At 45.9% G+C, this 16,791-nt stretch overlaps 1 pseudogene; it reads left to right on the forward strand.

Annotated features, from left to right (window-relative positions):
- Positions 1-16,791, forward strand: part of LOC132533981 (NADP-dependent malic enzyme, mitochondrial-like) — a 37,312-nt pseudogene that overhangs the window by 8,734 nt on the left and 11,787 nt on the right.

Consider the following 16,791-nt stretch of genomic DNA (forward strand, 5'->3'; position numbering starts at 1 on the left):
TTGGGAGTTGGCTGAGGAGGGGGAAGCAGCTGGGCTGGAGCCGGAGGGACAAACCTGATAGCCCCAGGGGTTATCCTTTGTGTGGGGGCCAGGGGCCAGCCCCGCAGGAAGTTTCCCAACGGTCGGGGGCTTAAGAATTGGCCCTGGATCTTACTTCTAGATCTACATTCAGAGGCCCAGTGTTTGCCTCTTTGGCAGCGCAGACAAACTGTTGCCGGAGGAGGGTGCCCCAATACAAGAGGTTGGACTTGGGCGGTGGCCATACACTCTCTGATAAAATGACCAGGCTGTTTGCAGTTAAAGCAGGTCTTGTTTTGTTGGCTGGCGCCTGCAGAAAAATTATTGTTATGGAGGGTGACACCAATGACAAGCCCAAGAGCATGTGTAGTGCCGATGCCAGAGCAAAGCTTAACATAATCAGCAAGAGTGCCACGCTTGTGAAGACAGATGGCATCTTGACGAGCGGGATTAGCATTTTCAAAAGACAAATGTTTAACACAAGGATTATCAGTTTCATCACCTCTGAAAAGCCTTTCTGCTTTTGATTTAGCCTCATTTAAGCGGCTAATAAAATCACTATAGGGCTCTCTGGGCCTTGCCAGGTGCTTTCATGCTTTTAAGCCAGCCTGTTGTATCTGGGTGAGCAAGCCGGGTGGGAAACGGGCTTGAACCTCGTTGGAATTATAGGGGCTCTCACCTACGAGTTTTTTAAGAGTCCAAGTCTTTGAGGAATCTTTTTTTTCTCATTGCGCTGAGCCAGGTCCCTACAGTTTTCTATAAACTCAATTCTCCAGGAGACATAATTTCCTCCATTAAGAGCAGTGCGAGCCAGCCGATTCCAGTCATTGGGAGTGAGCCATTTATCACTAAATCCTTCTAACAAAGCTACAGTAAAAGGAGCGGTCGGACCATAGTTAGCAACCACCGCTTTAAATTTTTCTAAGTATTTAAAATTTAGATTTTTATGTTTTTGAGAACAATCATCATCATTATCATCATCTGAACTTGATTGGGCTTTGTCATTTTTGGTTTTAGAGGGGGTGGAAGATTGTGGGAGATTATTGTCGCTATCAACATCTGAATCTGGAGGTTCTTCAGGGTCTTCTATTTGTATAGAAACCTTATGTGCAGGGTCAGTTTGAGTCTGGCTCCGAGTGACAGGGAAAGCCAAAACTGGTTTTGATTTGGATGATTTAGTTTTAGGGATTGGGCTTAGGTTTTTTGGTGAGGCTAAAAATGTAGGTTCTTCTGTAACTGCAGCTATTTCTTTCATTAATTGAAGCTGCTCTCTCCAGTCAGCAAGGACCTTGTGGAGGGTGGAAATTCCTGTAAGGGCTCCTGAGCGTGCCTGCCTGATGGAAGGATCATCAAGGAGGGGGTCAGGCTGGAGAGCAGGGGCATGAATGTAAGGAGGGGGATTAAAGGGAGGAGGACACCAATCAGGATTGTGGTATTTGGCAGCCTCTCTTTCTAGCGAAGCCTCCTCCTCCACGGGAAGTGCTTCAGGAGAGGGAGGGGTTTTGTAAAACTGGATAGAGGCGGGGGAAAGATTGCAGGGTTTTATTCTCATGTGAATTAGCAATACGAGGGTCAATGGAGGTAACTTTAGTGAGTGAGGTGGAACCTGTAGGCAGGGGGACAGGGTCTTTATTTTGGCCGGATACGGGGGGATCAAGGTCAACAATTACAGAAGAGCACTGGGATGGGGTCTTTGTCCTGGAGGGCAGGCAAGAAAGTTGCCGGAGGACCTTTTCACCCTCTGTAATGAGGCTTTTAATATCAGGGTGATTATTATAAATTTTTTAAGATATCATTAATTAAATTCCAATAGGAAAAGGCTGAAACAGGGACATGTTCAGGACCAAAAGATTGATAGTAGTCATTAATACAATCACCAATTCTCCTCCAATGCCTCTCATCAATAGTGCCTTCCTGGGGAAACCAGGGGCAAATATCTCCAATATAGTCTAAAAACTTCTTTAAATCTTTCTTTTTAACCCTTGTTCCTCGTGTCTTGAAAGACTCCTTGAGTCCATTAATAAATAAATCCTGTTTGCTAAATGCCTGTCCCATGGTAATGCTTACCTTGTGCCTCTGTGACACTCAGATGTGACTCATGGCTGGGCAGCTCCGTGGTGATCTATGCGAGCCTGTGCATTACCTCCTCGGGCCACGGTGGCTCAGTGAATTTCGGATAGCAGCAGCATTCCAACGTCCAGAAGGCTTCTTCACCCTGTGTTCGGGCGCCAGATGCCCCACCCAGCGGGGTGTGAATAGGGGCTAGGAACCCAAGAACCTGAAATGAAAGGAACAGGAGACACAAGGAATGACAGCAAGACAGGATTCTGATCAAGCTGCAAAATTTTATTGTGTTCACAGGCATTATAAGGCTTTGGGGAAGGGGGAAGTACTGGAAGAGGAAGAGGAGGGGGAGCAATCATCAGGGTGGAATGTTCCTTGCAACATACAATAGCCGAAACCATGTTTGTTACTACAACTATGTGGTGTGTCACTTGCTTTCTGATAAATGGCCTACCTGAGGGGAAATGGCCTGCCCGTGGGGGAAATGAAAACTTGTCTTGAGGGCTTCCATTGTTTCAAAGCTTATCAAGCAGAGAATGGCTCCTGGCATGTTCAAAATATCCTTTTTAAAAAAATTTTGCAATTGGGGGCTGGAAGTAGCCTACCTGGTAGAGTACACATTACCAAAAGTAAGGGCCCGGATTCAAGACACAGGACCCCAGCATGGGGCAGGGGTAGGAGGGACACTATATGAGCAGTGAAGCAGTCCTAAATGCTGTCTCTTTCTCCCTCTCTGTCTCTCCTTCTTTCCCTCTGTCATTCTACCTTTCACCTTCTGTTTTAAAGAAAAGCCACTAGGAATGGTGGAGTCAGGCAGGCATATATCAGTGATAACCCTGAAAACCCTAATGACAAAAAGAAAGGGCAGCAGTTGGGGGGCCAATTGGACATATACCTTGTCATCCCCATGACACAGGCACCACATGGGAAATGCTATGACATGACAGCAGAGGAAGCTCCAGTGCAATGGTGTCTTTATATGAAAGAAACAGTTGCCATGAATTATGAAACCATATATGTATAAAACTTCAGCTATGAAAAAATTTAAATTTAATACATAAATATAATGAGAGAGGAAGTCAGGCGGTAGCAGCAAAGCAAGTTAAGTGCACATGGCAGAAAGTTCAAGGACCTGCATAAGGATCCCAATTCAATCCCCAGCTCCCCACCTGCAGGGAGAGTCACTTCATAGGCAGTGAAGCAGGTCTGCAGGTGTTTATCTTTCTCTCCCCATCTTTGTCTTCCCCTCCTCTCTCCATTTCTCTCTGTTCTATCCAACAAAGATAATGACTACAACAATAAAACAAGGACAACAAAAATGAATAAGTAAATAAATAAATATTTAAAAACAATTTGAAAAGAAAAGGAACACCCACTGCCCTAGTTTCTCCCTGAGTTTCTTTCATTTTCTGCCTACCAAAGACTGGCTGACACTTAATGCTATGTCTCAGCCACTGGCACTGGGCCAGAGCTGAAGAAGTGGCCTAAAGGGGATTTCGAGGGTCTTTCAGCAAAATTCCATCTGATCCCCCAATCACTGTCATACTCTGCAGGAGAGAGCTGGGTGCAAGAGACAGGATAGTGTGGGGCCACTTACCCTGGGGCTTGACTCATGGGTTTCAGTCACTGGATGGACTAGCTCTTATTAAAGTACAGTTCTGTATGCAAGAGAGAGATCATCTGATCACTGCACTGACCCATAGAGAATTCAAGTCCTGCACTCTGCCATTTGAATATATTTCATTTTATTGAGAGAAAGACAAGAGCACTGCTCATCCCTGACTTTAGGTGGTGCTGGGTGTTGAACCTGGGACCTCAGAGACTCCAGCATGAAAGTCTTCTGCATGAACATTGTGCTGTCTCTCTTCCCCCACTCCCACCCCTAGTCAGTATTTTTTAAAGGCATGTGGAGATTTACATACACAAAATAATGTCTAAGATGTACATGAGTGGAAATTTTTTGGCATACCGAAGGAGCAGCTTGTATTTGGGGAGGCAGGGAACACCCTACATGCTCCTATGAGTGTGGACACAGGGACTGGAGTGTCAGGGGACTGACAGGCCTCATGTAGATGCATTCCTATTTCCCACTGGAGCCAGAGGGGGATGAAGTTTCGCAACTCCAACAGGATGTCCTGAGCTTGAGACCCTTCAGCTAAAGGCAGTGCTCCCTGGCAATGGAAACAAATGGACCTGAGTTTCTTTTTGATCAGCCCTTGACCTTTTCTTCCCTTGGTCCTGGCCATCCTGGCTACAGCAATCAAAAGAAGAGGTGTAGGGAAAATTTCCTAACCCAAAAGGGAAATGTGTGTATGCAGGCATGTGGCCCAGACCTTTCCTCAGATAATCTTGCTCTCCTACTGACTTGTGAAATGCCCTCAACCTGATGTCCCCTCAAGCTGACCAAAGCCTCCATCCCAAAAGAGAAGCTTCTTGAAAGAGGCTGCAAAGGGCATAGGTGTTCTCAAAGGTTCTAGACTAGGGCGTGAGTGAAGCCTCATTGTAGAATAGCTTCAATGAAAGTACAGACTGCCTGTTCAGCAAAGAAGCTCAGCACCAACCAACTGGTCTACCCAGCTCCAACTTAGACCCCTTCTCTGTGTGAGTCCACTGCACTGGATGGGATTCCTTTAAATTCTCCTACTAGAATGTCCTCAGACGTTTAAAAAATGTTTTGTTTGTTTGTTTATTCATGGAGTTGAGAGAGAGAACCAAAGCATCACTCTGGATACTGCCATTCCAGTGATGGAACTTAGAATTCATGCTTGATAGTAGTGCACCTTATAGCAGCATCTTCTGAGACACAGAGCATATTTTCAGAGATCCCGGGCAAGCTGAGAGCACTGAGTGCAAAATGCATCCTGGAGCCTGTTGACCTCTCCCACCTGGTGAAAAGTCAGGGGGGAACGAAGGTCATGGTCCACTTCATCCTGACTTAAGAGCACTTTCACTGGGGCCAAGCAGTAGTGCACCCACTGAGCACACACATTACCAGGTGCATGGATCCAGGCTCAAGCTCACGGTGGTCCCAACCTGCACAAGTCATAAAGTAGTACTGCAAATGTTTTTCTTTCTCTAGCCCTCTCTATCCCTCTCTCCCTCTCAGTTTCTACATATCCAAGTATACATGTTCTAGTATTCTCTTTCAGTAACTGGCAGATACCACATGACCAATCAATTAGCTTGGTTTTTCCCCTCCTTCATACAAACTCTTGCTTCCTTTTTCAAGTCCTCCCAAACATCTTCACCTCTGGCCACCTGCCCCAGTGTCTATCCTTCCCTGGCTATTTCTGTTTATCCCTGTGGTTCTACCTGGGCATAAGCATGGAACAGACAGATTCATTGGCTGCTAGTGACTTACAAGCTATGTCTTCTCTCTGTGTCACTGTCACTCATCTTTGGATCTCTGTTCCTACCTGTTACTACTACCCCATCACTACCACCACCATGCTCCTTCCCCACCCCTCCACTGCCCTGTACTATTCCTTTCCACACCATCACTGATGACCTCTGAGCAGGGGACCTCTCAGACTCCCAGTTCCACACATTTTGTTGTCTCTAAGTTTGGCTTCCTGTGACCAGGACATATGTTTCCTTCTCTCCTCACTAAGTACTTCACTCTGTTCTCCTTAAAACTCTAGTTCTTGGCACCAGGAGTCTGTGAGCTCTGTCTAGCCAAGCTTCTGAGATAAATTAAAGTGGGAAGAGCCCTCCCTCCACTCACAAATAACTTCAAGATTGTCCTCAGACCTCTGCATGGAAAACTGCCCCTTTAATGACAGTGTGAAATGGGACTCTGGGTGTGGAGGAAAGCAGTTTAACCTTGGCTCCCAAGCTGCTGCCTCAGTGGGTCTTGAGAGCATCTCCCCACACCTGTTTCACCCCTCAACAAATAATAAAAATAGAAAACAAAAAACTGAGGCACAAAACACAAACATGAATGACTAAGAGGACAAAAGTAATCCTGGTCCACTTTGTAAAAAACAAGCCAGTAGGGTCTTTTTCTCTCACTGTCTCATTCATACTTACACATAAGTCACCTATTTGAGTGGCCCACTGGGTCAGAAACATACCAATTGCAGGCTCTTATGTATAAGGAATACTTGCTTTGGATAAACCAGAAACTCATGTTAGAGCAGAGCTGTGTTCCAAAAGGCATAATGCCCAAAGGTCCATATTATGTTCAGGCTTTCTACATGTTTTCTTATTTTATAAAGTGGTGGTGTGAGGGGGTCTACAGCATAGCTTTGAAAGAATGTTGTGACATGTTAAGTGTGACTTCTTGAGATGGGAAGGGGGTATTCAAAGCCTCTGCTATTATTATTTTTGGAGTCATAAACATTACAGTAGAAAAAGAAAACCCTTTGTAACTCATTCTGAGTTTTCTTGTCACTTTTTATGGTTGTCACATAACAGCTGAAACCACATTGACCTCCCCTACTCTAGATGGAAGCATCTGGGAGTTGCCAAATGAGGATTTTTTCAAATGCTGAAGTCATCTGATGTTTGGGCTGGGGTGTCAGGTTAAGCAGAAATTTTCATCTTTGGGAGCCTTTCTGATTCTTCTGTTGCTTATAAACTGTGCCATTGGCTGTGATAAGATCCTGTCAGCTTTTCAATGAGCATTCGCTTGTCTGCATGAGCACAACATGTTTCTTCTCCAGCTGTTTGCACACCTTATTCTCTCCAAGGAGAAGAGCTGGAAACATTCCCCCATAATCCTTAGAATTTGACTTCATTTTCTCTTGCAAGAAAAAAAATAGCACCTTAGGACCAAAGCCGCTAAAGTAGTAGATAATGTTTGCACATTTCAGGAAGGAATAAAGCATCAAAATGTCAAGAAACCTGTTTTAGCTTCTTCTGTGTTAACAGAGACGTATCTTCTTTTTTAATTTTTTATATTTTATTTATTTATTTTCCCTTTTGTTGCTCTTGCTGTTTTTGTTTTCAATTGTTGTTGTAGTTATTAATGTTGTTATTGATATCATCGTTAGATAAAACAGAAAGAAATTGAGAGAGGAGGGGAAGACACATAGGGAAAGAGAGAGACAGACATATGTAGACCTGCTTCACACCTGTAAAGTGACTCCTATACAGGTGGGAAGCCAGTATGACAGTCCTTGCACTTTGTGCCACATGCACTTAACCCGCTGTGCTACCACCTGATTTCCAGAGATCTACTTCTAAAGGGATTACTGTCTTAAGAGTAATTCCCAGGAGCTCCACTTCCTCAGAGCCCTGCCCTAATAGGGAAAGAGAAAGACAGGCTGGGAGTATGGATCAACCTCTCAACGTTCATGTTCAGTGGGGAAGCAATTACAGAAGCCGGACCTTCTACCTTCTGCACCCCATGGTGACCCTGGGTCCATATTCCCATGGGGTTAAAGAATAGGAAAGCTATGAGGGGGATGGGATATAGAGATCTAGTGGTGGGAATAGTATTCCTCTTATCCTATGGTATTGTCAGTGTTTCCATTTTATAAGTAAATACATTTTAAAAAGAAAAAAAAGTGAATAACTCACACCCAGGGACCAGGCAATGGCACACTTGGTTAAGAACACACATTACAGTGCACACAAACAAAGGTTTAAGCCCCTGGTCCCCACCTGTAGGAGGAAAACTTCACAAGTAGTGAAGCAGTGCTGCAGGTGTATCTCTGTTTATCATCATCATCATCATCATCATCATCATCATCATCATCATTATTATTATTTTACCAGTATACTGAATAACTCTGGTTTGTGGTGGTGTGGTGTCAGTGAAAGTTCACGGCACCAGTATGCTGGGCTAGCTTTGTAGAGGGAGACAGATGACCAGGGACACATGGCTGAGCAGGGAAGCAATATTTCTACAGGGCCCTCTGACTCTCAGGCATTAAAAACATTTCCTCATTGGTTCTAAGAGGACAGGTTCCCTTTTGCCAAAAAATGTGTGGAATGGAGGTTTTTGTCAGCAACAGAGAGCCTTTGTTGCAGAGTTGAAGATACAGACACACCCCTCCCCACCACCCCCCGATTTCATTAAGTTTTCCTTTTGTGTTTGACCCAATGTCAAGAATCCCAGTCCAATGTTTTCTGTTTGAGTGGGTTTTGTCAGTCTCTCTTGTCTAATTCTATTTGAGGAGAGTTCTAGGGGTCACTCACTCCTTTGCAGGCTTAGATAAGGCCTAAGGGACATTTACATTCTCCTAAGTGGAATGGTCTTGGTTTCTTTTTCCTCTCATGTAACTTCATTCTGAAAGTTGAGAGTTTTTTTCTGGCTCCTGATGGAAACTTCAGATGCTGCTGTGATTAACAGGCCTCTTTTGGGTGGAGATAGCATTGCCTGTAATTCCCCTTATGAAATCTCAGCAGACCAGATTCTAAGAAATGCACCATATGCCAGCACTTGAGTTCATAACCCCAGTCCCCACCTGCATGGGGAAGCTTCATCGGTGGTGCAATAGTGCTATAGGCTCTCGTCTAAGTATCTTGCTCTGCCTCCCTCCCTTCCTACTTATCTCTATCACTTTTCCTCATGATCTCTCTCTCATCTCTATCAAAAAGAAGGAAAGAGTGATAAGAGAAGAAAGAGGGGAAACTGTGGGTGCCTCTGCTCATAGCTGCCACATGGTTGTTGTATTCACTTCCTAAAGTTACCACAACAAAATGCCCAAAACTCTGGCCAGAAAGGTGGATCCACAGGGAGAGCATATGCCTCCAAGCATGAGGCTCTGGGTTTGATCCCCAACACTACACAACAGCACCATGGACAGAGACAAAAGGGATTCATGAGTAGCAGGGCATGACTTTACCCTCCCCCACACATACTCTCCTTCTCTCTCTCTCTCTCTCTCTCTCTCTCTCTCAAATATATAGTAAAAATTGGGTCGCATGCATGAGCAGTATTCCATTTTGTAAATAGACCACAGCTTTTCTAGCCACTCAACTGTCATTGACATCTATGCAATTACAAACTATGCAGCTGTGAATATATGTGTTGTTTTCGCCGGGGCTGGCTTCACGGTTGGGTAACAGACCACCAGAAACACACGGCTGAGCTGAGAATGCAGTCTAATCTTTATTTATGAGCGGGAAATGTGCTCCTCCATCTTTCTCCTCCAGAGGAAGCGTGGAACTCAGGAAGTACATAGGAAAGGGCATGGGGAGAAGGAAGAAACTAGCAAGGGCTAAACCAAATCTCCCAGTGGGGGAGAGTGAGACCAAAGCAATATAACAGAAAAGACTATGTAAATAGACCACAATGTCAAGCAATGTAACAGAAGCAGAACTAGATCCCAGAAGCAGAACTAGAAGCATACCAACATATATGTGTATAAAGATCTCTTTGGAGCTGGTGTTTCTGTGTTCTTTAGCTAGATCCCTAGGAAAGGAACTGATAGATCAGAGGACATATCTGTTTCTAGTGTTCTGAAGAGACTACAGGGGCTGGGTGGGGGCACACCTGGTAGAGCACACACATTACACGGAGCCTGGTTTATTTTATATGTGTCAACAACTATAGTGTACACCATTATCCCCCAATAAAATGATTAAAAAGATTTATAAAAAGAAAGATAAGAAGAATCAAAAGAATCTCCAAACTGCTTCCCACAGGGCTTGGATTTGCATTCTCCCAGCTGTATAGAAGGCTTTCCTTCTCCCCATCCCCTTGCTAGCACTTGGTGTTTCTGTCCTTTCTGATGTCTGACATCCTCACAGCTGGCATCTCTTTGTTGTTCTTACTTGCATTTCTCTGATAACCAGTGACTAAACGTTTATTCACATGTCTGTTGGCCATCAAGATCTCCACCTATCACAAGGAGATAAGAAACTGTCCTCAGGTGTCAGTAACTGTCCTGTAAACCATGATTTCTCCCAGGAAAATTGCTTGTGGTGGGGGATGGACTACAGAGCTGGCTCAGAGGCAGAGCACATGCATGAGTTTGATTCCTCAGTATCTTGTTTCTGAAAAATACATCAGAAACTTGTGGCTTCAAACAGTGAAATGTCTCATCTCACTGCTGGAGGCTTGCATCCTGGAATGAAGGTAATGGTAGGGTCATGAGCTTTCTAAAAGCTATGGGGGTGTCCTGTCTTGTCTCTGTAGCTTCTGAACTTCACAAGTAAGCCTAGTCCCTGTTTATTGTGGATTCTGCTGCATTCACCCAGTCTGCCATCATCACTACATGTCCATTTCTACCTGTGAGTCTCTCTCTTCCCCTCTTCTCAGGAGACAACCAATAGACTAGATGACAGTGCCTCTTACCTTGAATGTGTCGGCAAAAACCCAATTTCTTTTTTTTTTTATTTTTTATTTAAGAAAGGATTAATGAACAAAAACATAAGGTAGGAGGGGTACAACTTCACACAATTCCCACCACCCAATCTCCATAACCCACCCCCTCCCATGATAGCTTTCCCATTCTCTAGCCCTCTGGGAGCATGGACCCAGGGTCGTTGAGGGTTGCAGAAGGGGGTCTGGCTTCTGTAATTGCTTCCCCGCTGAACATGGGCGTTGACTGTTCGGTCCATACTCCCAGTCTGCCTCTCTGTTTCCCTAGTAAGGTGTGTCTCTGGGGAAGCAGAGCTCCAGGACACATTGGTGGGGTCTTCAATCCAGGGAAGCCTGGCCAGCATCCTGGTGGCATCTGGAACCTGGTGATTGAAAAGAGAGTTAACATACGAAGCCAACAATTTGTTGAGAAATCATGGATCCCAAGCTTGGAATAGTGCAGAGGAAGTGCTAGGGAGGTACTCACTGCAAACTCTAATGTACTTCTGCTTTCAGAAAAACCCAATTTCTAAGTAAGATCACTGGGATTAGGGTTTCCACATGTCAGTTAGCTGGATCCAGTTCCTCCGAGGGGTTCGCAGGAAATATCTGGCTATAGTATCACTCTCTAGCAAAAGTAACCCTCCTCCATCCTCATTTATGGACTGCTAGGTCATGCCCCTGGCACATTTTATCCATGTCATTCTCATTTTGAGGTGACTCTGATCATATGTCCAGAGGCTTTATTCACTCAAAACAAAAATACAAACAGAAACATAAGAAAAGATGCAGACCGGTGCACTTGTGTGTATGTTAGTGTCCTGGATCCAGAAAGCTCACAAGTGCCCTGTGGAGGGTGATTATAGGGTAGGCTATGGGGGTGGCACCAGTGAGAAGACAGGTATTTTCTGGCCCTACAGAATAAACAGTCTAGTGGGAGGCTGTTTGCACTCAAGATGTGGCTTCCTAAATGATAACCTCTAGCCAGGCCTGAGAACAGTATGGTGATGTGCATGCCTGGGTTCTGGTGCCCTCTGGTGACTGTGGCTGTGTCTCTTCTAGTGGGCTGTTCATCACCATTCATGACAAGGGCCACATTGCCACCATGCTCAACTCCTGGCCTAAGGATGACATTAAGGTAGGTTTCTTCTCTTCTGTGCTGTTGCTTTGTGGTGTACTGGGTCCTTTCAGCCTGGACCAGAAAGAAAGCCACCACAGCACTAAAAGGAAGAGTCAACACACCTGTCCCAGTTATGACAGGCTCACACACCTGTCATAGCTACGCAGGGAAAGGCCTGACAGAGGGAGAGTGGGCCAGAGCAAGGCTTCCAGGGATATCAGGGGCTAAGGGTCTGAACCCATATCCTGGTGCATGGTAACCTTGGCTTCTCTGAAGGATGATGACAGATGGGTTCCCTCCACTGAGCCTGCAGCAACCAAAAACCCTCAGAGGGGAGTCGAGGGGACAGAGGACCACGCTGGCTCAGATAGGCTGGCATCCAGAGAAGGACCTCTGCAGGAGCACTCCCCTGTCTTGCAGGCTGTGGTGGTGAACACATCCTTGGCTTGGGGGACCTGGGAAGCTATGGCTTGGGCATCCCTGTGGGCAAACTGGCACTATACACAGCATGACGGGGGTGTCTACCCACACCAGTGTCTGCCTGTGATGCTGGATATGGGCACCAACAACCAGATAATGCTCCCAATCTGGGTCACAAGGGCAGGGATGCTTCTGCCTCAGGGCACCTCCTCTGCACAGGCCACACAGGAGAAGGATAGAGAGAGACACACAGGCAGAAAGAGAGAGATGCCAGGTCAGGCAACATATGTAGATGCCAGGCCAGGCAACATATGTGTCCAGCAATGAAGTAGTTACAGAAGCCAGAACTCCTTTGTTCTGTCTCCCCAAAAGAATTTTGGTTCATACTCCCAGAGGGGGCAAATGTTAAGGGAAGATGACCTGAATTCCACTGGGATCTGAAATGTTTGTCACCAAGAATCTTTATTTCTATACCATCACTGAGAGGGAAGAGAATCTCAAAAAACAGAGGAAGTCAGGTACTGTTTTGCTTCTCTGGGAGAAAAGAGGGAAAAGGAAGGACATTTGGAAAAAGTAATAGGTGTAAATGTGACTTAGAAAGGAAGTGAATAAATAATAGAAATGAATAAAAGTGGGCAAAAAATAAAACTACATACACACATATATAGACACACACACACATACACACACACACACACACACACACACACAGAGAGAGAGAGAGAGAGAGAGAGAGAGAGAGAGAAATATATACTCAACCCACACCTATGACCTCAGAACTATGGTAATTTCTGCAGTAGATGGATGGAAACACATAACTCTGGTGGTAGGGATGGTATGGAATTAGATCTCTATTATCCTATAATTTTGTAGCACACTATTAAGTCACTAATAAAACATCAAATTAAAAGGAATCAGGAAAAGAAGCCAGACCAAGTAAGACAAGGGCCTGGCCCAGGTGTGAGCCCCCACACCAAACAGGGATGCTTGGCACTAAGGGAAATTCAGGTGCTGTGGTATCTTTTCTCCTCCTTCACCACCTCCTCCTTCTCATTCCTCTCTCTCTCTCTCTCTGTCTCTCTCTCTCCCTCTCTGAAAAACTTGGTCCTGGGCAATGAAATTGTGCATGCCTTAGTCCTGGTTCCAAAAAGCTAAAGTCATGGAGAACATGGAGAGAAATGGTGAAAGTAGCATAGTGGTTCCCATTCTAGACTCTTTTCTTCAGTCTTTTTTCCACCAAAGCCATCCTTAAGTCCAAAGATACCTTTCCCAGCCACTAGAATTCAGCTGTTTGTTTGCTTGTCTGTCTGTCTGTTTGATTGTTTTACCAGGGCACCAATCAGCAATGGCTAAGGATTGAACCTGTGACCTTGGAGACTCAGGCATGGGGTGTTTTTGGTATTACTATTAAGCTGTCTCCTTTGCCTCCCCGCCCAAAGGTGTCATTTGATTGGATGCTGGGTGTATCCAGAGTTCCATAAGGAAATTCCCTCCCACAACCGGACTCAGGAAGTTTCTCATCTCCTGGCAAATAGAAACCTGGTTCTAGCACTGAGTATCTATGGATCAGTGTTTGTGTTCCATCCTGATTATCTTCTTACGATAAATTCTTAGAAACATAAGGCTGGGAGGGATAGCACAGGGATTCTACACAAATACTTTCCTGCCTGAGGCTCTGAGGTCACAGGTTCAACCCCCAATCACACCATAAACCAGAGCTAAGCAGTGTTGAAGGGGAGATAGAAAGAGAGAAAAGAAAGAAGGAAGAAAGAGAGAGAGAGAGACAGAGAGAGAGAGACACAGAGAGAAAGAAATGAAGGAAGGAAGGAAGAAATAAAAGGAGAAAGGAGAAGAAAGATCCTGCAGGTGTGGAGGGGAGGCAAACGTTAGAAGCTGTACTCCAGTGTCTCTCTTCTGTCTGACTCTCTCTACCTCTGAACCTGTATCTAAAAGAAAAACAGTTGTGGAGAGAGGCAGGCAGTGGTGCCCCTGGTTTAGCACACACTGCAGTGTGCAAGGTTCTGGGTTCAAGCCCCTGGTCCCCACCTGCAGGGGCAAAACATCACAAGTACTGAAGTAAAGCTGCATGTGTGTCTCTGTCTCTTTCCTTCTCTATCTCCCTCTCCCCTTTCAATTTCTCTCTGTCTCTATCCAGCAATAAATAAAAAAAATGAAGTTATAAATTACAAAAAGGAAGAAAAACAATTGATTGCTGGAACCAGCAGTTTTGTTGTGCAGGAACCGAGCTCCGAAACCAATGCTGTGTCAAAATTTAAACAAAGAAACAAATAACTGAGCTGGCTTGGAGGTGCAGAGTAGCCCCCTAGGCTGGAAGCTTAGCCCCCAGGCCCCTTCAGCACAGATCATCACCTCCCAACCCCACATCCATCCTTCCCACTGGGCTGCCATCCTGAATAGTCTGTCAGTCTGTCTGTCTGCCCCAGGAGCTGCTGGGTGACCCCCTGTACATAGCCTGTGGCAGGAGCATGTACATGGGGAAGATTAGGATTAAGACCAGATGCTGGACGAGTTCATGGATGCAGTCACCCACAAGTGAGAGACACAAGCCCCTGTGATGTTGTGGGGCAGGAAGGGGCTCTGAGAACAAACTGAGGTGGGGGAGTGCTCAGGGGGGATGAGGAATGGAGACTGCCTCACCTTTGAACTCAGAGACAATCAGGGCCATCAATGGTGAGTGTGTGTGGGGTTTGGAGGTGAGTGGTTACTGAAACACATGGGGGAGGGAACCCAGCATCTAAAGTCCAAAGAGGGAAACCTCCAGGCCTGAGCTGTTCTGACTGGAGGCAGGCTATAGGATGTTATGAGTGGAGGGGAAATGTGTCCTTCCCACAGAAGGTTCTAGCATTTAGGATACCTCACCCCTACCTGGGGCCAGGTTGAGTAAGTGAGCAGGTCCTGTGGATGCTGGCTGTAAGATTAATGAGGGGACATCTCTGCCCTGGAATGATGGTGCCCTCACTTTGCGGAGAACTGCCCAGGGAAGTCCAGCTAAGGCCAGTGAGTTGCTCACTCTGTCTTGCCCCAAATCCCATCAACCAGCTACACACACATACTTGGAACCAAAAAGAAAGATCCAGAAAAAGGAGCTGAAAATGTACCTGAAGGGACGAGTATGCTGAAGAGGACACATGAGGCTGAGGCTCAAAGGGGCAGGAGTGTGGTGGATGTGTGGAGAAGAGCCAGAGGGATGTCATCCAGAAATGCCCACAGAGGTTGTCCTCTGGCCTAAATAAGCCAGCGCTGCCCACAGTGCTCTGGCTTCTCTTGGAGCAGAGCCCCCCGACACAGGATGAGGAACTGAATGAACTGCGTGTCTCAGTGGCTCTTCAGGGACTCTTCAAGGAGCTGGGAGTAGCTGAAAGTGCTGGGTTCAAATCCCAGCACCACATGGGTGCATCCCAACACCAGGGGAATTTTATGCCTGGTGGACCAGTGCTGTTTCTTTCTGTTTTATGCCTGACCCCCAACAAAAAATAGGGAGCAACAAGGCACTATGGGGCTTGTCTGGTAGAGTGCGTATGTTATAAGGCCAGAGGACCCTGGTTTGAATCCCAAGCCACTATCTGTGAGCACCTGCAGGGGGGACACTTCCTGTGCAGAGGAGCAGTGCTGTGGAGGTGTCTCCCCTTCTCTAGCTCTCTATCCCTTTCGGTATGTCACCCTTTCAACTCATTGCTGGGGCTCAGTGCCTGCACAGCTCCATAGCTCCCAGAAGCCATTTATTTTTCTTTCCTCTAGATAAAGGGTGAGTGACAGAGAGATAGAGAGGAGAGACACAGAGAGGAGAAGAGAAATCACAGCGCTGGTCCATTACTTGTGAAGCCACTCCCCCCTCCACTGGTGCCCCCATGTTGTGGCTGAGGTTCAAACCCAGGACCTCTTGCATAGTAGCATATACGCTCACTGACTTCTCCACTCAGATACGGAATCCACTGCCATGTCCAGTTTGAGGGCATCACCAATGCCAATGCCTACCTTCTGCTAAACAAGTACTGAAACAAGTACTGCATGTTAAATGATGACATGCAAGGTAGGTTCTGCCTTGGGACTGAGTATCTAGGACTGACTCCCTCACACAGGACCACCTGCTGCCAGCGTGCTACTGGGGCTCCACTGCCTCATGGATCAGGTTTCACTGTGACCTGGGAGAGAGTTCTGGGGCTTTGCTAAACCACTGCTCCCTGGTCTAGACCTTGGAGACCATGGCTGCATCCAGGGAGATGAGTATTACATGACTGCATATATCTGTGACTGTGTACAAGGTCGCAGGGTCTAGCCTCTGGACACCACATGGGATAACCTACAAGAGGGAAGCTTCATGAGCAATGGAGCAGTGTTATGGTGTCTCTCCTCTTTCTATCTCTCTCACTCTTAATTTCTCTGTCTCTTGATGTCTATCATATATATATATATATGTATATATATATATATATATAGTAGGTATTGAGCCCTATCAAGAACACTGGTGGCAAAAAATGCAATGAAACATGTAAAGGGCATTCTAAATAATGCAACCAGCAAGTGCAAACTGGACTAGGACAGAGCACCTTTGTGAGCCACAGTTTCAGCCTCTCTCCACAAGAAGTAGCTAACAAAGACCTGAGGCAGATACAGTAAATGTTTAAAATGCTAATATATGGGGATCATATGGTGGCATGGCTAGTAGATCATACAGGTTATCATGCTCAAGGACCCAAGTTCAAGCCCCCAGTCCTCATCTGCTGCAGGAAGCTTCATGAGTACTAAAGCAGTATGGCAGATGTCTCTCTCTCTCTCTCTCTCTCTCTCTCTCAACCAGATGTCCTTCATGTTTACATTTACAGGGAATGATGAAGTGTGAGTAGTGGGTCCCCTTTCTGGTGGCCTTGAAGACCACAGGGGACGGGAGGGGCTG

Source organism: Erinaceus europaeus, chromosome 17 (genome assembly GCF_950295315.1).
Source record: "Erinaceus europaeus chromosome 17, mEriEur2.1, whole genome shotgun sequence".
NCBI lineage: Eukaryota > Metazoa > Chordata > Mammalia > Eulipotyphla > Erinaceidae > Erinaceus > Erinaceus europaeus.